Source organism: Cupressus sempervirens, chromosome 1 (genome assembly GCF_028749045.1).
Source record: "Cupressus sempervirens isolate cs-2001-9-10 chromosome 1, ASM2874904v1, whole genome shotgun sequence".
NCBI lineage: Eukaryota > Viridiplantae > Streptophyta > Pinopsida > Cupressales > Cupressaceae > Cupressus > Cupressus sempervirens.
In genome coordinates, this window is record NC_143118.1 from 29,940,298 (window position 1) to 29,961,430 (window position 21,133).

Below are 21,133 nucleotides of genomic sequence, written 5' to 3' on the forward strand. Positions count from 1 at the left end.
ATGTCCACTTTCAGATTTATTAATAATAGGTGAAGCTATGAAGCTTTTGGCACTATTTTTGGCATACCCGATTTGGGGTTTCTTGAGAAATTTGGTTAATCTTTGTGATATTAGTTGTTTGATTTTGAAAATCTGATTAGAGGCCTGAAATATCATATAGAATCAGAGAAAGGGACATTTCAGTGCTATCAGAGCTATGATCTTGCCAGCCTGAGGGTTTGTAGAAGTCTGCATGTCAGTTTTGACAACTACCCAGATCTTGCATGTTAGTTTTGACACTACCCAGATCTTGCATGTCAGTTTTGACAACTACCCAGATCTTGCATGTCAGTTTTGACAACTACCCAGATCTTGCATGTTAGTTTTGACACTACCCAGATCTTGCATGTCAGTTTTGACAACTACCCAGATCTTGCATGTCAATTTTGACAACTACCCAGATCTTGCATGTCAGTTTTGACAACTACTCAGATCTTGCATGTCAGTTTTGACAACTACCCAAATCTTGCATGTCAGTTTTGATAACTACCCATGCATGTCATAATTTATGGTTGCATGTTGCTTCCAATCAGCTGGATGTCAAAATTTATGGTTGCATGCAACTAAGTGAAAGAGAAAAGAGATATTTACAACGAGAAAAGAATAAAGAAATTTTGATCAAACCTCCAGTTGAAAGTAAAAGTATAAAACCCAAGGAAGGAAAAAGTATGGCTAATCTAGATGAGATGGCAAAGAAATTCTTCCAAGACATCCAAAATACTCAAAAGCAAATAGTGGATAGTTTGGCAGAAACTAGAGAGGCTTTGCGAATATTGACAGAAAAATTGCAAGGAGTTGCATCTGTTAATGAGAAAGGGAGCACTTTAGAGGAGTCAAGAAATCTGAAACTCACACCCTCTCAATCAACAAAAACTATTTTTCTGCATGCAGATGAGCCACCAGTGCCAAATCCAGCCCTTAATCCCATGGAAGAGGTTACAGGTAACTTGATTGCATTAAGAGCTACTTACAATGGTTTAGATGATGACTTTCGCAGTTTAGTTCCTTTTAGAGAATATGTGGATATGATGAACACTTTGATGCCCAAGAAAGAGTACAGAAGGGAGCATGACATAAGTGGAAGAGAGCTCAAAAATAAAATAAGCAAGTTTATAGCACCTACTTTTGATGGAACAAATAAAATTTCAGCTAGAACATGGCTACAAAAATTATAGACCTTCTTCACACTTAACCCCATGAAGGAGAGTGATGCTGTTCAAATTGCAAGTCTACACTTGGAAGATGCAGCCTATGATTGGTGGTATCATGGAATGACTACTCAAGGTAATGATCAGGTAACTACATTTGATGATTTTAGTCAAAGAGTGATAGATAGATTTGACCTCAAGGATGATGATTATGAGGATGTTGTTGTGCATGATGGTGAGATACCTGGTAGAGATGAGCAAACATTGAGCATTCATGACTTTTCTGAGAGAGAGTACTAGGCACAGTTAGATGCTTCGTCACATGAGGTTGAGGCTAGTAGTACTTCACATGATTTATCCCACCAGCTAAAGGTGAGTGAAGATAGTATTGTGACTTCATTATCTCATCATGATAGGTATGTGGAGTTAGTTGCTATTGGTCATATTACTCAAGTGAAGATTTTTCTTGAGTTACCAGTTGATTCTAGTTTACAGATATGGACTCGAGATTGTTATATTGGCATTTGGGATTCAGTTGACAGGAGATCTTTAACACTTTTTGGTAGCAGTGTTTGTTTGGGTGCTATCATAGATTTGATTAGCAGATTGCACAGTGTTGTCTTTTCTTGTGCTAGCAGCTTGTCCGATGTTGGTATTAGTTTTTATACATCGGTGTTGGGCTTTGTTCATATATCCAATCGACCATACTTGCTGGAATGTGTTGATGATCTTTCATATTTGGCAGTGTGTACAAATGAGTCCCAGGATCATATTGGCATTGATGACATCCAGGAGGATGCAGTGGGCAGTTTTGAAGACTTAGTTTCTTTGGGTACAAAGGAGTTGGACAGCAGTGCTACAATTTTTGATACTCCATTTGTTGATATGAGCTTTAGAGTTGATTCACAGGATATGGATGGTAATAATCTAGAGACTAGTAAGTTTGAGGATACTCCTTTAGATAGTGCATCAGAGGAGGTTTGTAGGAGACAGTCAAGCCAGTGCCATCATGTGTCTAATCAATTGAGAGTTAGTGACCAAGACATTGCTATCACTTGCCAGCATTTCGATGCTGCTCATCAGTTATTAGCAGTTTATGGATGGGGTTCTCCTACTAGTGATGAGCAGGAAGGCAGTTATCTTTCCTTGATAGAGTTCCACTCTTTATGGGAGGCTATCCAAATTTTGAGACATGATTATATGTAGCTAGTAGCCGATAGAGATTATCTTATGGAGTGGGGCAGTACAACATACGATGCATTGTTGGCCAAGGAAGATGAGGTGAGTGAGCTTACTCAGCAGCTTGAGGTGACTTCTGAGATTCTTGAGAGTACACAGTTGGCTTTCAAGGAGTCACAGTTTCATTTGGCTAAGGTGACCATGGAGTTAGAGCGACTACAGTCTTTACCTGATTCTATACAGTCACAAGCTGTGGTGTTTGGTGATCCGAGGATGTCCATGGCCGAGATTGTCAGAGATAGTGGAGATGGGGATGCATCCATCCTTGATACTAACATTGGCATATCAGGTTCATTCCCACTAGAGTCAGGTTCAGTTGAGTTGGGTGTTGTAGCAGATTGTTGTATGCCTGACATGGTGGTGGCCTCTAGTACTGATGGCACGGAGACTAGAGATGTATCAAAGATCATGTGTGATGTTGGTGAGTCGGCAGTTGGCATGGTTCCTGCTAGTAATACTACTCCCTTGGTGATATCTTTGGAGGTAGTAGTCAGTTCCAACATGGTTAATGATCAATTGCAGTTAGTTTCATCTGGATTACAGTCTGAGCCACTGACTGAGATTGGCACATTCTATCGGCATTACACTGTGAGGTACGCTCATCAATTTACCTTTGATGACCATGTTGATGAGATGATGATACAGAGATATACTTTGGTTCCTAGTGCTTATCAACAGTTATGGGACAATTCGATGCCTCAAGATGAGAGTTGTGATGGGCATGACATGGTGATAGGTTCTGCAGTTGACAGCTCGATAATATATGACTTAGAGCAGGAGTTTGGGAGTGATGCTTCAGTGGGTGTTGTTATTGATTCTACTCGTTTGGCTATGACATCTCCTGACTTAGCTAGTGATCAGTCATAGTGGGTTGTATCACTTGTTCATGGTGAGTTGTTGACTGAGGTTGGTTTTTTTAATCAACATTATATTGCAGGGTATGTACATCAGTTAGCATTTGATCCTTGTTTTGAGGAGTTGATGGCAGGCAAATTTGGTTTGGGTTCCATTTCTTGCTCTTTATTTTGTAATGTCTTTTCACCATCACCAGTGCATGGGAGTTATGGTTATGAGATAGTGGCCGGTGATTTGCAGATTTGTGTTGACTACAGGAGTTGTACGATTCTCCATACTTGGTACAATTTCATTCGAGAGCATTCACCATTGTTGCAGAGTTGGATTGTACATTCTGTATAGGCCAGTGGGATGCGTTGATGGTATTTATTGTGTTGGTAGTTTGGTTTGTCCACTTTACTTGGGTTTTGATGTTCTAAGAGTTTGTGTCTAATGGGTTTCTGACTGTGGCAATGGTGATTTTGGAGTTTGGTTGAGTTGTAATTGTCAATTTGATTATGGGTTCCTCTTGGTCATATTGCAGAGGATATTGCAGGAGCTTGTGTTAATTGGCAGTAGTATAGTTCATGACTACATTTGGGATCCAGGTGGATTGATTGGTTTATTGTTCAACCATTGCTTGAGGACAAGCAATATTTGGGAGGGGAGGACTTGTCATGTCCCCTTTTCAAATAATTAAAAATAATAATCTTTGCTAAGGCAGGCAGGCCCAAAAAGGTGAAGTTTCAGCAAAAGGGGATAATCTTTGGAAGCGAATGGACTAATAAATAAAAATTATTATTAAAATATGTTTTATTAACCCCTCTTGGACGTGAGTTAGGTTTATTCCCTCTTTTAAGGGGTTTGGAGGCATTCTGGGCTCATTCCAAAACTTGATTTTTGCTCATTTCTTTGTTATTTTTCAGAGGCTGCCAAACCTGTGGAGAAGGAGACCCAAGAACGGGAGTTTGCAGGTTTCTAGGGAGACCCAAGAACGGGAGTTTGCAGGTTTCCAGGAAGGCTAAGGATGGGAGTTTGAAGCCATTCCATGTGCATGCTCATGCAAAGTTTGCCTTTGTGTTGAACAGTGCAGATTTGTGAGTTTTCGGGTGTATTTTTTTGTAAGAGTTTGGTGTTTCCGGTTGAGTATTTCATATCAGTTTGGGTTGCTGCTATATATCAGACTTTTAAATGTTAAAATAGAGCTGAAAATATGTATTTGGATATGATTATACTTCTGTGATAGATTATTAAGTTTTTGTGGTGATTCCGGGCTATTTTGTGCTATTTTTGGGAGCCCAATGAGCATTGTTTTGTCCTCCGTTTGGGAGCTATTGTGTGCATGTTATACAGATCTGGAAATATCATTTTATAGGCTGTTATGCTGCTCAAATTTCTGTAAAAATGTCCACTTTCAGATTTATTAATAATAGGTGAAGCTATGAAGCTTTTGGCACTATTTTCGGCATACCCAATTTGGGGTTTCTTGAGAAATTTGGTGGATCTTTGTGATATTAGTTGTTTGATTTTGAAAATCTAATTAGAGGCCTAAAATATCATATAGAATCAGAGAAAGGGACATTTCAGTGGTATTAGAGCTATGATCTTGCCAGCCTGAGGGTTCGTAGAAGTTTGCATGTCAGTTTTGACAACTACCCAAATCTTGCATGTCAGTTTTGACAACTACCCAGATCTTGCATGTCGGTTTTGACAACTACCCAGATTTTGCATGTCAGTTTCGACAACTACCCAGATCTTGCATGTTAGTTTTGACACTACCTAGATCTTGCATGTCAGTTTTGACACTACCTAGATCTTGCATGTCAGTTTTGACAACTACCCAGATCTTGCATGTCAGTTTTGACAACTACCCAGATCTTGCATGTCAGTTTTGACAACTACCCAGATCTTGCATGTCAGTCTTGATAACTACCCAAATCTTGCATGTCATAATTTATGGTTGCATGTTGCTTCCAATCAGTTGGATGTCAAAATTTATGGTTGCATGCAACTAAGTGAAAGAGAAAAGAGATATTTACAACGAGAAAAGAATAAAGAAATTTTGATCAAACCTCCAGTTGAAAGTAAAAGTATAAAACCCAAGGAAGGAAAAAGTATGGCTAATCTAGATGAGATGGCAAAGAAATTCTTCCAAGACATCCAAAATACTCAGAAGCAAACAGTGGATAGTTTGGTAGAAACTAGAGAGGCTTTGCGAATATTGACAGAAAAATTGCAAGGAGTTGCATCTGTTAATGAGAAAGGGAGCACTTCAGAGGAGTCAAGAAATCTGAAATTCACACCCTCTCAATCAACAAAAACTATTTTTCTGCATGCAGATGAGCCACCGGTGCCAAATCCAGCCTTTAATCCCATGGAAGAGTTTACAGGTAACTTGATTGCATTAAGAGCTACTTACAATGGTTTAGATGATGACTTTCGCAGTTTAGTTCCTTTTAGAGAATATGTGGATATGATGAACACTTTGATGCCCAAGAAAGAGTACAGAAGGGAGCATGACATAAGTGGAAGAGAGCTCAAAAATAAAATAAGCAAGTTTATAGCACCTACTTTTGATGGAACAAATAAAATTTCAGCTAGAGCATGGCTACAAAAATTACAGACCTTCTTCACACTTAACCTCATGAAGGAGAGTGATGTTGTTCAAATTGCAAGTCTACACTTGGAAGATGCAGCCTATGATTGGTGGTATCATGGAATGACTACTCAAGGTCATGATCAGGTAACTACATTTGATGATTTTAGTCAAAGAGTGATAGATGGATTTGACCTCAAGGATGATGATTATGAGGATGTTGTTGTGTATGATGGTGAGATACCTGGTAGAAATGAGCAGACATTGAGCATTCATGACTTTTCTGAGAGAGAGTACCAAGCACAGTTAGATGCTTCGTCACATGAGGTTGAGGCTAGTAGTACTTCACATGATTTATCTCGCCAACTGAAGGTGAGTGAAGACAGTATTGTGACTTCATTATCTCATTATGACAGGTATGTGGAGTTAGTTGGTATTGGTCATATTACTCAAGTGAGAATTTTGCTTGAGTTACCAGCTGATTCTAGTTTATAGATATGGACTCGAGATTGTTATATTGGCATTTGGGATAAGAACAATGTTAGTGACATTAAAATGGCTTACCATAGCTCTAGATTTTTGAGATTCTTTCATAGCCTGGAGTAGATCAAAACTAATAATTTCCCAACTTTTGTGAAAGAAGAGGGCTGTGAAAGAAATGAACCAAAAAAAGGAAAGTGGGGAGGGTTTGGATGGCATCATTGAGGAATCATTGGGGAAGGAGGTGCCAGTCTCCATAGTAAATTAGAATGGCCCAACATTAGGAGAAAATGATGTGCATTAGACTCAAAGTGTAGATAGGATAGAAGAGAATGGTGAGAGGCCATCAAGATCTATGGGGGAAAGAGTAGGGGAAGTCCTACCTATTCCGATGGGTTTGAAAGGAGGAGAAAAGGTAGATGAGGTGGAAGTGGTAATTATGGATTCATAAAAGGAGAAGAGCCAAAATAGGATGGAGGAGAATAAAGCTTTAAGCACAGGGTTTGAAGTTACTATTTTTGGCTCACAAGAGGTGAAATTTATGGTGGAGGAAATTAAGAAAGGTAAAACAATGTCATGATGGTAGGGAATGTGTGTCAAATGGAGTTAGAAAAGGATCCAACGTCCTTTTTTATTTTCAAGGATATCTTAACTATCATTAAGGCAAAGAAGAAAGCGGGGAGAAGGTAGGTGATGGATGTTTGAAAAAGTCACTCTAAAAATGAGGAGGATTTTTCTTGGCCTAAATGAGGAGGCTAGGATTTTAAGGAAGTGGATAACTAGTAACAAAAAATCAAAAGTCAAGAAGCCCAACATAGGAGTTGGGAAGACTAAGGGTAAGAAATCCACTTCAAAGAGATTTTGGAGAGAGTTGGAAGTATGAAGGACTGGTCTAAACTTAGATTTAAAAGAAACTTGTTCTCTCCTACAGAACAACAAAGTTCCTTATGTGTAACATCAAGGGACACAATTCTGTTGAAGAGAGGAACCTAATTGAGAGATGTGTTGATCAAGAAAGACTAGAGATAAAAAAAAATTACAAGAAACAAAATTAAAGAAAGAGGGTAGTGTGAACCTTTTATGTAGGGTTAGGTGATGGAATGGATTATTTGTGGATTTGGTAGGAGCTTCTAGTGGATTGGGGAAAGGGTCTTAATTTTCCACCTTAAACAATTTCTTTTTTTAATAAATAATGGTTTCCTAGTGGGGACAACTACAAATCAATAGGTATGGAATGAGATCTCAAAGATTCTTGAAATTTCAATGCTACTTTCTTTCTAAATGAAAAGAGGGGCAATAGAAGAGGAGTTTTTTATTTTGAAAAATATTTGTATTCCTTTGTTTACAACAATGGGATGTGGGAGATATAAACCTAGGAAGGGGCTTTTGCATGGAAAAACTAGAGATAGGGATTTATTGGGGTTGTGAAATAGCTATATCACATATTTGTGGTAGGCAATTGGGAAGCTCACATGCTCATATTTGAATGTAGAATTATTCCCTATATTAAAAGAAACTTAAGATATCATAATTCATAAATTAGACTAAACACAAATCTATTTCAAGTTTTGCTCTAAAGACATTTGCTCAATATCGTAGCTCTGAAATTTTTTTAGTTCAAGTATTTATGTATGCATACAATATTATCCACCATCGAACATCTGTAGTAAAATCCATTTGTTTGGTTTGTCCTTCAAGCATTCTTACCCACCATTGAACATTCTATGCATATAAGAAACACAATAGTAGCAGCAAAGAGATATATTGTAAAAATCATATCCAATTTATAACAAAAAATTCATAAATATTGCAACTTACATCAAAAATCTATGATAGTAGGAAAGTTGCATGACATCACTTCGTCCTTGTCATTTCAATTGGCAAAATACTGCTAAGTAATCAAGGGTTTTCTTTCACATTATAGCAAGAACAAGAATCAAATCCTAACGACGTGATTAAACAAGAATAATGAAGAAAAAGCGGAACACATAAACAAGAATGTTGCCCAAAAATGAGCTATCAAATACCAAATCAAGCTATGAAAAACAAAAACGTAGAGGTGATCTATGGAGCACATACCTATTTAAGGGCAAAATGCAATGGAAGAACATGTCAAAATGTCAATGGAAGAACCTGTAGGAAAATGTGTCAAGGCAAAAGTCAAGGAAAATGTGTAGCAAATGTGACATTCACGTCTTCAAATTCACACACACCTTAACCAACTCCCACATGTGCAAACCTCCAAACCTCCCGCCCATAATACCCAAATAGTAAATCAAGGTTTAGTGTGATCTTGTACATTTTTATTTATTTTATAATTTTTTATGAGCCCGATTTTGTCAAAAAATTTGACCAAATTGGGCTCATAAAAAAAAAACAAGAAGAATTGAACAAGCAAAAAAGGCTTTGGTCAAAATTAAAGGTTGAAAATTGACCTCAAGTGTATTAGAGTTGGTGGAGTACTGGGTGGTGTTTGAGTACCTTGTTCCTTTGGTTTATCTTCACTTTGAAAGATTGGTGTTTCTCCTCTAGTGAATCTTTTTTAATAATTTCCATCCCATGAATATTCTTCTTTAAATTCAACATCCTTGTTGATGACTAATCTCTTTAAAATAGGACTATACAATCTATAAGCTTTTGAATCTTCATTGTAACCAATAAAGATACATTTTTCACTTTTATCACCTAATTTCTTTCTCAATTCAGATGACAGATGACACCAATGAATAAGAAATACATCCAAAAAATCTAAAATGAGCTACATTGTGTTTCTTACCATTCCATGTGCTTATCGTGGAATTATGTTCTTAACACTTTTTATAGGACTTCTATTCAAGATGCATACAGTACATGCTACTGCTTCTACCCAATAATCATTAGATAAACTTTTAGCCTTCAACATGCTCCTTGCCATTTCCATTATGGTTTTGATCTTCCTCTTCGCTACACCATTTTTTGTGGTATGTACTGATGGGGATATTAAATAGTATAAGTTTAATCAGTTTTATGGTTTTTTGAAGGATCTTTTCCTTTTTAAGTTCAAGGATTATTAAATACTCTATATAAACCTAAAATTTCTATGTTATTCCATGGTTTTGAAGAAATCATATGATTTCATAAATATAATGCCATAGTTAGAACTTATGTGTGATAAATGGGATCATGTGTGTATATATTGGTAGATAGAATACTTTCATTCTTTTTAATTTTACAAGGTAGGTTCCTATAGTCATATGTCATGAGAAAGAATTAGTCCATCTGTGCATTTAATAATTTCTAGGAGTTATTAAGATGGATATATGTTTCAATATATGACATGTGTACTACTCTCTTGCAAGAACAAGTCAAAGAGGATTAGAAGGAGCACAATCAAGGGAAGTAATGACAAGTTCATGTGGTCACCCTATGCCAATGGTTTAGCTAGAGATTAGGTCAATGCAACTGTCAACCACTTGCACACAAATCTAGAAGTTATGACATGCTTCATTTAATGAAAACTTGTTCAATTGTGAAGAATGTGTTCTAAGTTGATGTACTTCATTAATGATGTTGTTGAATCCTTATTTGTTGAGGGCTCCTACATTTAGGGAAGTTGGTTTTCCTGAAATGTTATAAATATGCTATTGATTCAAGCCTTTGAAAGGAGTCCATACATGATTGTAGTTCATAACAACATAATTCAATATATTATCTATTATTTTCAGTTTGTACTATTAATGGTTTAATATTAATAAAGATGGCATTGTTGTTTCTCATCACTTTATCTAGAGTTCATAATCATTCCTTCATCCTAGGGGGCCTACTTTGTGAGTTAATCTAGTTAATAGGATTAGTTTCCATTGTTCTTAGAATAGATGATAGAACTTTGTTGCTCCTACAACCATTGGTAATAGAGCTATTGGTTATTCCTGAGAAAAAAAATGTAGAATATTATTTGTAATTTAATTCCTACACTCTAGATTAGTTTACTCATTTCTACACTTATGTTCAGTATTTTTTTTTCTGTTAAGTCTGGCACTTTTATTTTCATAGATTAGTAATGGCAACTAGGAGGTTTAGAGCATATACTTTGTAGATACCATTTCAAGTTTATGCTCCTAGTTGATAAATTAAATGAGTTCAATGAGGTATTTGAATGCTACTTAGGATGTCCAATCCATGAGTGCAAAGCTCTAGTTTCTAGACCAAGCATTTTTGGTGTCGTTGCTAGGGATGGTGTCAAACTAAACCTTTCTCAAGGGTCATTTTTCCCATTTCCATAGGATAGAAGTGTTTAGTGGTAAAATTGAAGCACTTTCATAGGATGTAGACTTCCACTTTATGGGGCACTGACCCATTCAAATATGTATATGTGAGGGAAGGAGGGGGATTTCCAAACTTATGATTATGCTTATGATCCAAATTAGATTAGCTAAGACCCAAAGGGAGAAGGGTGCTAATACTAAATCCAGGTTGTAAAGAGGATTGCAATACAAAGAAATTGATAAGATTAGTCTGGAGTATTATAGATAGTTGATAAACCTTCCGTGGTATCCCCTACTTACACAAGTTAACCCTAATCAATTAGATGATAACATTTCCTTAGACTTACCTACCTATTTAGGCTTTCACACTAGCTTGAAACTTCATTTTAGGCCTCCTTAATGACTTACTTGATCTTGCAAGGGTTGGAAGATCTTCCTAGGGTGTCTTGGACTTCTTTCCATCCATATACCACAATCATTTCTTTAGGTTCTTATATGATCCCTTCAAATTCATGAAAAACTCCTATTAGCCCTCCTAATGGCCTAAAATTTGATTTGTGTAAATATTTCTCAAGAAGAATCCAAAAAAAATTCATATGGTGATACCATTTTACAAGGCCTTCAAGAATCTCGAGGTTTTAGGTTCCCATCACCTACCACATCCCTTAACCCAATTTTGAGGGTTTGTTATGGTTTACCAACACTTTTAGACTAGTCAGCAATAAAAATTATTTTGCTCCTTCACTAGGGACCTTCAATGATCCTCCTTGCATACAAAAAGTCTCCACTCAATTCTCTAACCTCCCATAACATCCTTCTTCTTCAAAATGTTCTGCCCCTGCAAGAAAACTAGTTTCCTTGGCTAATTTTATAGCTGAGTACAACTCTGTCTCGCCTAGGGCTTCCAGGGAAATGGCTTGAACCTTCACTCCTTGATCCATCCTTCCTAATACATAGTATAAAAGGTGTCTACTATCATTCTTCAAGGTTTCATGAAGTTTCAACCATGGGGAATGCTGGTAGACACCATTTTGCCAATTCTGCCCCAGTACTGGCTAGCAAACAATCAATTTAGTAAAACATTTACTGAAAACACAAATTGATTGCTATGAACTCCTAAAAAAAACAAGAAACAAGTTTTTACAATGTAGAAACTAGAAACCAAAGCAAAATCACTGATCCAATCTCATGTCAATAAAAAACTCAATCTTTCATTCAAATTGTCATGTATTTACGTGTGTAATGTATGCATCTATACAACTCCAAAACTCCCAACTATACAAAGGTGATAGAGAAGTATTTACATAATAATTTCACAACTAACTTAACCAACTCCAACTCATTGGTAACTTCCTAGTGTCTTTTAACTAACTTTGTAACTTTGACAAGAAAAATTGCAAAAATTGTCAATGTGCAATTTTTGCAAAATTGACAACTTTTGCATTTTGACACCTTAGGCTTTGAAAAAATTCACCTTAAGACTCCAAATCAATCATGGAAGGTATTCAGGAAATTTTTATTCCATTTCCATGCCCAACTTCCCTATTATGCTTATTTAACCCTCTAAATCAACTTTTTTTCATTTTTGCCCCTAATCGACAATAAATGCAACATTACATCTAATTGCCTATCATACATTACATTGGTGCTTCACACGCATGACTCCTTATTCCTACTAAGTCTTATCAAGACTCTTATTTCTTCCTAATGAACTTTCCTAGCTACTCCTACACCATACTCCCCCGATGAACTAAAAGTCCTTTTAGGACTTTAATAGGGGAAGGTCAATGCCCTACTTCTTCAAATATCCTTCTACAACCCAAGTAGCTTCATTATCTAGTTTTCCATGTAATTTCATAAGATGCTTCATTGCATGTCTTGTTTCTAGTCACCTTGGAACTAAAAATCTGCTCAGCTTGTAGTTTTCTTGTAGATGGCTTGGGTAAATTAGCTACAATGTCTTGTAGGTCTGCATCCTCTACTAAAGTGGAAGATGGAATGGGTCCCTTATATGCTACTAGATCTACAACATTAAATGTAGTGGAAAATCCCATATTTGAGGGTAGATCAATCTATAAGCATTGGCACCATACTTGGCCAGAATCTTGCATGGGCCCACCTTCCTCATCTGCAACTTGTTAAATTCTCCCTTGGACAACCCATTCTTGTTTAGGTGAACCATGACATAGTCCCCGACTGCAAATTGAACATCTTTTTTCCTTGTATCTGACCATTGCTTCATCTTTGTCGTGTTCTTATCCAAGGTGTATTTTATCATATCATGAACCTCTTTCATGGAAAGAACAAAGTTTTCAGCCACACCACTAACCTTTGCACCTATTTTCATGTCCCTTAGTTCAAGAATGCCTCTAGGATGAACTCCATACACTTTAAAAGGACTCTTCCTAGTAAATCTATTAATAGTATCATTATAAGCATACTCTGCTTGGGAAATAATGTGGTCCCAACTCTGACCATATTCTTTGGTCAAGCACCTTAAAAGGTTTCCCAAGCTCATATTAACCACCTCTGTTTGCCCATTCATTTGAGGATGATGAGCAGATCCAAATGAAAGGTTTGTACCCAATTTGTGCCATAGAGTGTTCCAAAAATGACTCATAAACTTAGTGTCCCTATCAGACACAATTCTAAGAGACAATTTATGTATCCTTACTACTTCCCTTAAGAGCAAATTAGCAATGGAACATGCATCATGAGTGGTTTTAAATGGCACAAAGTGAGCCATTTTGTTGAACTTGTCCACAATGACAAAAACATTGTCAAAAGCTTGCTTGGTTTTAGGTAGCCCCACCACAAAGTCCATGCTCAAACATTCCCAAGGTCTTTGAGGAATAGGCAATGGTTGGTATAATCTTTAATTGGTGGCAAATCCCTTGGCTTTCTGACAAACCAAACAACATTCAACATACCTCTTCACATCCCTACTCAAGGTAGGCCAGTAGTAGAACCTTTGGACCAAATCCACAGTCTTATACACTCCAAAATGCCCACTCAAAGCACCATTGTGCTTCTCTTAGACCAGGTTTTCTCTGATGGATCACCTTGGGACACATAGTTGGTCACCTTTGAACAAGAGGCCTTCCTGCAAGGTGAAATTAGAATACTCATGATGAAAATGATTAGTATAATCAGTACACACTTGATAGAGCTTGACAAAGTCTGGATCATCAATATATAACTCTTTGAAGTTTTCAATTTCCATACTCCTAATCTACACTTCTTGCAGAGTCAGCAACCTATGGCTAAGTGCATTTGCAACTTTGTTTGCAATGCCTTTTTTATGCTTAATGGTGAAGGTATACGTCTAAATATACTCCACCCACTTCATGTGCTTGTGACTCAACTTATCTTGGGAATTTAGAAAGCTTAAGGCCTAATTATCTGAATAAACAATTGTAAATTTCTTAGGAAATAGGTAATGCCTATATTTCCTCAAGGCTTGGACCAAGGCATACATCTCAAGGTCATAGGAAGAATACTTCCTCTTGGCTTCATTCAATTTTTCACTATGAAATACAACTGGCTTACCCTCTTGACTACGTATTGCTCCAATGGAAAGGTTGTTGGCATCACATTCAATAGTGAACAACTTTTCAAAGCTAGATAGGATCAAAATAGGTTGGTGGCAATCTACTTTTTCAACAATTCAAAGTCTCTAGTGGCTTCGTCAGTCCATTTGAATTTAGCTCTAATCCCACCTTTAATGGTCTCCAACAATGGTGCACAAATATGGCTAAACTACTTAATGAACTTCTTATAGAATTGTGCGAAGCCATGGAAACTCCTTACCTTTGAGGTAGTCTTGGGTGTTGGCCAACTAAGTATAGCCTCCACCTTGCTAGGATCCATCTTGAGTTGTCCCTGTGAGATGAAAAAAACCAAGTAGACCAATTCTTCCTTCATAAAGTCACACTTTTCCAAGTTGAGAGTGAGTTTAGCATTATACAACATTTTCAAAACTAGACTCAAATGCCTTAAGTTCTCTTCTTTTGTGCTATTGAAAACCAAGATATCATCAAGATAAATGACAAAAAACTTACCCAAGTAATCAACAAAAACTTCATTCATGAGCCTCATGATTGTGGAGGGAAAAATTGACAAACCAAAGGGCATCACTAGCCACTCATACAACCCTTTAGTAGTCTTAAAATCTATCTTCCATTCATCTCCCTCCTTAATTCTTATTTGATGATATCCACTCTTTAAGTCAATTTTGGTGAAGTACTTTGCATTGCCCAAACAATCAAGTAAGTCTTCAATTCTTGGGATTGGGAATATGTACCTATTTGTAATCTTAATAATAGCCCTTGAATCTGTACACATTCTCCAAGTACCTCCCTTCTTTGGAACCAAGATAGTTGGCATTGACATGGGCTTACACTTTTCTTGATCAATCCACGATCCAACAATTCTTGCACATGTTTGGCTATCTCCTCATGTTAACTAGGTGCCATCTTATAAGCTATCTTATTAGGCAAAGCTGATCCAAGGATGAAGTCTATCTGATGGGTGATGGGTCTCTTATGTGGAAATATTATGAAAAGCTAAGTTACTAAGAGGGGAGGGGTGAGTCAGTAACTTCTAAAACTTTTATCCCTATTAGCAATTAATCTTTTATATGAGTTTTGATCTAACTTCATGCATGAGAAACTGAGACAACATAACACTTTGACACAAGATTTGGTGACTCGAAAACCTTCCAAATAGAAAGTAAAATTGGGGTGGGGATGATGCCCACAAGCTTTAGTACTGTAGTACAAAGTTGGCCTGTTAAGGCTTACATTGATTACTTCTAATGATCTGTCCTATTAGGAGCAATATGGACTGCTAGGTCCACCTTGTGAAAGGATTTACAAACATACAATAAAGTATACACTCAATAAAGAGATTTAAATAAGGCTGTTAGGTCTGCCTTGTTAAAGGTTTTGACTGATCCACCTGTTAGGATGAAATAGTGGCTGATCTTTGATCTGCAACTTGGTTTGCCGAATAAGATTCCTTTGAGTGTACAAATCACCTTGCTATGATAGATGAATCTTTGCTACTCCTTATACTATTTCACTCTTCTACTCTTTTATGATGATTACATTACTTCCTCTTCAATTCCATACATCTATTGGATGTGATACAATATAATACATATATATCAATACAATTACACAATTACAAAGTCGGCCACAATACAAGTTTACACAAAATATTACAAAGTTGGCCAAAGTGTAGAAACTTGAGCTTTCATGACCTCAAAGAGAATGTGAAATTTTAGGTTAGAAGCACACCTATTTGGGTCCAGTGTTTGGTTATAGAACCTCAATAGACAAAACCAATTTGGTACAGTCTAGACCACACCACATATCTCTATTTCCCTAGCCTTGTGTTATATGATATTTCTATATTGGATTGGAGCTTGTGCTCTATAGAATAGTGAATTCCCTTGTTGGAATCTTGACTTCCTCTTGGGTTCGTGATGAATAGAGGGATAATGATCTTGCCCACTCTAGCTCTCAGTCAATGAGTATGTCCAAACAAAGGAAATTATCTAAAAAAGAGGACTATAGGCTAGAAATATGTTCATTTGAAATTTTTTTTTTGCATTTATTTTTGACACTTGATAAGAGTTTATATAAGAATAGCTTTATAGGATAGGCATATTGCCAACCCTTTACATGGTCTTCTCATCTTGTTTCAAAATTCCATATTATTTGATACATTAAACAACTCCTTGATATTATTACCTTCTCAAAATAGAGAGCTTGCAATTTATGATACCAATGTCTAGTTTTTAAATCTTAATTCTCATGATTTGAGACTAAGAACAGTCTTTCAAAGAAAGAATTAAAAATAATGAAGTCAGCTATGACAACACAAAAAAATAGCCTCAAAATATAAAGGTAAATGAGGACAAATTTTGAAGTCTAAGCCAATAAATTTTGGTAGACAAGTTTTTGGGAAGAAAGTTATTAGATAATATTTTCAATCAAGAAGGTTTTGGCTATGGTTGACAAACTCTCAAGGGACTTACATTCTCTCTATTTGATATCACCATATTTGTGGAGCCGCCTTCCATATTCTGCAAGTTAGAGCTCATACTCCAATTATGTTGTGCTTTTTCCATTAAAAATTTCTTGTTGAATAAATATATTATGTGGGGGGAGTGCCATGTTTGGATATATTCTTATTATTTAGTAAATATATAAATAAAATAATTAGCAATAGAAGATATATCATATTTATTTTATTCATATATTGGTTAGAACTATACACATAGAGTGAAACTTAATTGGTTTTATTAAATAAGTTTTTGGGTAGAAAACTAGTACTAGATTTCACCATTGTTTAAATGCCAACTAAACAAAAAATACAAAAAGACAGACACTGGTGAAAGAAAATACACAATGTCTCCTTCAGAATTACCTATCATAAAAATGTTGGAAATATAGATGGAGTAATTGAAGGGGAGGGGGGGGGGGGGGGGTTGAATCAATTACTACAAAAAAAAATCCATAGATCCCTTAGATGTCTGATAAAACTAGTTATCACTCGATAAACATATAGAAAAATGTTGTAACTTGGTAGATGTAGTGTATGTTAACTTTAACAGATCTTAAACATTCATAGTGATTAACATGCATGCATAAAAGAAATAACATGAACACATGAGACACCAGATTTAACGTGGAAACCCAATATGGAAAAAACCACCAAGTAACTAGCTATCGGTTTTCACTCTTCTGAAGTGAGCCTTGTTAGGAGCCAACTTGGTTAAAGGTACAAAACACACTGTTAGGTGTGACCTTGTTAGAGGATTTAATCACCCTGTTAGGAGTGGTCTTGCAAAAGGTCTTTAGAACAATTCAATAGAACTGTCACCTTGTTAGAGGATTTACAAATGGCTATTAGACCAACTCTATTAAGAGATTTAGGAATCACTGATACAATGGTTAGAAAGTAACAATGAAATGACCTGAATGAGATGCAACTGAATTGCTGATTATAGATCTCTATTTTGCTTCACTAGATCCTTCTTGATCAAATAAAACTTTGTTGCTCCTCAAGGATATCTAACCATCCTTCAAAGTTCGCTCACACTTTCCTCTTCAAACAATCAACACACTTGCATGCTCGCTCATTACACTATAGAATTCTCAACTTGACCTTTCATATATAGCTTAAAAATTAGAAAGTTAGCTCATTTACAAGTTACAACTACCAATGATCATTACCTAAATCGGCTACAATCATTACTTGAAACAATTAAACTTTATTTCTCAAAACAACAAAATCCTTCATTGGTCGACCCTACTCGGTAAACACTATTCTTGAATGATTTCTTGTGCTAACCAACAGAAGCTTAGTTAACACTGTAAACCCTACAAAATCCTTTGGAGACCAAGTGAACTCGATAAACACTGAATTTCCTTTGTTAACCATGTGAGCTTGGTTAACACTGACATTCTGCCACATTTCCTTTGACGCCCAAGTGAACTCAATAGACACTATCTACACAGAGTAATTTTTAGGAATGGTTGGTAGACTCTAAAATTTTCTTTGCTAACCAACTGAGCTTGGTAGATACTATCTGCCAACTAAAATGACATTTATGTAACATCAAAGACAACAAACAATTAAACAATTGTATCCAACAATCTCTGTCTTTGGCATTGATGGCAACACAACATGTCATAGCACAATGAAATTTGAAAACAAGTAAAATCCTGATAAAATTTTCTCTCTCTCTCTTAGATTTCATGCCACAAACTCCTCTAATGTATTATTCTCCCTCTGTGAAGGAATTACATAGCTTCTTCTTCAAATAGAAAACTCTTCCTTCAATTCAAATTTTAGAAAGATATGACAGTAAATTCTCCCTCTTTGACAACCCATGCCAAAGACAACACATACCAAAATGAGTAACAATGTACCTTAAGTATTGATTCATATGAGTTCCCATGGCTATGTTGCATCAACTGATAGATCTTCAACTCAGTTCCTATTGATGTATCATTAAAACCTTATTTTAGTGAGCTTCATATAGGGGAATGACCTCTAACTTACCTCTTAGATACAAGAATGCATCCTTAGGTAATGGCTTAGTGAATATGTCTATAATCTGTTCTTTTGTATGGACATATTCCAATCTGATCTCTTTATCTTGCACTAATTCTCTGACCAAATGATATTTTTTTGCCATGTGCTTGGTTTTGGAATACATCATTGGATTTTTTGATATGTTAATCACACTTGTATTATTACAAAACATAACAACTAAATCTTTGATCTCAACCTTCATACCTTCCAATAACTATTTAAATCAAACAATATTAGAACAGTTCATTGCTACTGCAACATACTCTGCTTCTGTTGTAGATTGGGATGTACAATTTTGCTTTTTGCTTGTCCAAGATACCAACCTCTTTCCAAGAAAGAATGCTCCACCACTTGTACTCTTTCTATCATCAATGTTTCTTGCCCAATCGACATCAATAAACACTTTTAAGTCTAGATTTTCTCCAAATTTATACCACAATCCATATTCTTTAGTACCTTTCAAGTATCTCAAGATCCTTTTGATTGCCATCATGTGATTTTCTCTGGGTTTTGCTGAAAATCTTGCCACTATACCAACTGCAAGAGCAATATTAGGCCTTGTATGAATTACACACTACAATTTTCCAATCATTGATTTGTATAAGGTCTGATCTATCTCTTTTGAATCATCATCTTTGGTAAGCTTTAGTCCAGTACACATGGGAGTTCCAACTAGTTTTGAATCTTCCATACCAAACTTTTTGAGTATCTCCTTGATATACTTAGACTAAGTGATGTAGATACCATTCTTGCTCTATTGAATTTGAAGACCAACAAAGAACTTAATCTCACCAAACATAGACATTTCAAATTCTTTGTTCATTTTCTCTGAAAACTCTTTGCATAGATCATCATTTTCTATAAACAAAGTATCATCCACAAATATTTCTGCCAAAACAATCTTGTTATCTGGTCCTTTATGTATAAACTACTATTATCATTAACTCTCTAGAAACTAATCTGAATAAGATAGTTATGAAATCTATCATACCATGCTCTAGGGGCTTGTTTTAGATCATACAATGCTTTGTGTAACTTGCAGACCATGTCCTTCTTATCTAGATCAACAAAACCTTCAGGGTTGCTTAATGTAGACTTCTTCATCTAGAATACCATTGAGAAATGCTGATTTAACATCCATTTGATATACGTTAAATCTTTTATATGCAACATATGCTAGTAAGTTTCTAACACCTTCCAATCTTGCAATAGGAGCAAAAGTCTCTCCATAATCAATTCCTTCTTCTTGAGATTAGCCTTTACATACCAATCTAGCTTTGTTTCTTGATACCTTACCATCTTCATTTAACTTATTCTTGAATACCCACTTGGTTCCAATCACATTTTTGTCTTTATGTCTAGGTACAAGAGTCCATGTTTTGTTCTTCTCTATTTGCTCAATATCTTCATTCATAGCCTCAATCTAAGTTTCATTTTCCAATGCATCTTTGACATTTTTACGTTCAAAATCAGCAAGTAAACAAGTACCTTTTAGCTTACTTCTTGTCATAGTACCTTCTGATTTGTCTCCAATAATCTGATCTGGTGCATGATGCCTCCTCACATACTTGGCCAATATAGGTTCCTTTCCTCTTGAATGAATTGCATTGTCATCTTCTTGCACTTCAACTTTAGGTTTTGGCTATTTTGACTCAATAGGCATTGGCTTGGTAGTGTCTGAATGTGACTTAGGTTCTTGCAACTCGGTTTGAACTTCTTGCAACTCGATGATTGATGAAGACTTGGGAGTAGAAGTCTCTTGATTGATAGATGTATCTGGTACTGTATCAGGTTCAATGAATATCAATCTCCTATAATCTTCTAGTTCCTTTTTGCTTTCTTCTTTAGTCCTTTCTGCAAAATCATCAACTTTCACATGTGCACTTTCTATGATTTTGTGAGTAGACAAATTCAAACATCTATATGCCTTACTCTTGTAAGAATATCCCAAAAATATGCCTTCATCACCTTTCACATCAAATTTTCCTTTTCTCAAATTTTTCAAGATATAACATTTACTTCCAAATACTTTTAGGTAACTTACATTGGGTTTATAGTCATATCATAACTCATAGGGGGTTTTGAATGAGTCCTTCTTCAACTGTACTCAGTTCAAGGTATGAAATATAATGCTGATAACTTCCTTCCAATATTTGATAGCAATGTTCTTTTCAATCATTAGAGTCCTTGCACAATCCATGATTGATCTATTCCTCCTTTTAGCTATTCCATTTTGCTCGGGAGTTCTAGGGGCTGATACTTGTCTTTTGATTCCTCTTTCAATGCAAAAGTTATTGAATTCATGTCAAATGAATTCACCACCTTTCTCTAATCTCAAAATTTTTAGTCTTTTTCCTATTTCCTTCTCTTTTTTGGCCAAATACCATTTGAACTTCTCAAATTCTTCTAACTTCTCTTAGATACATGATAGTCATCATTTTAGA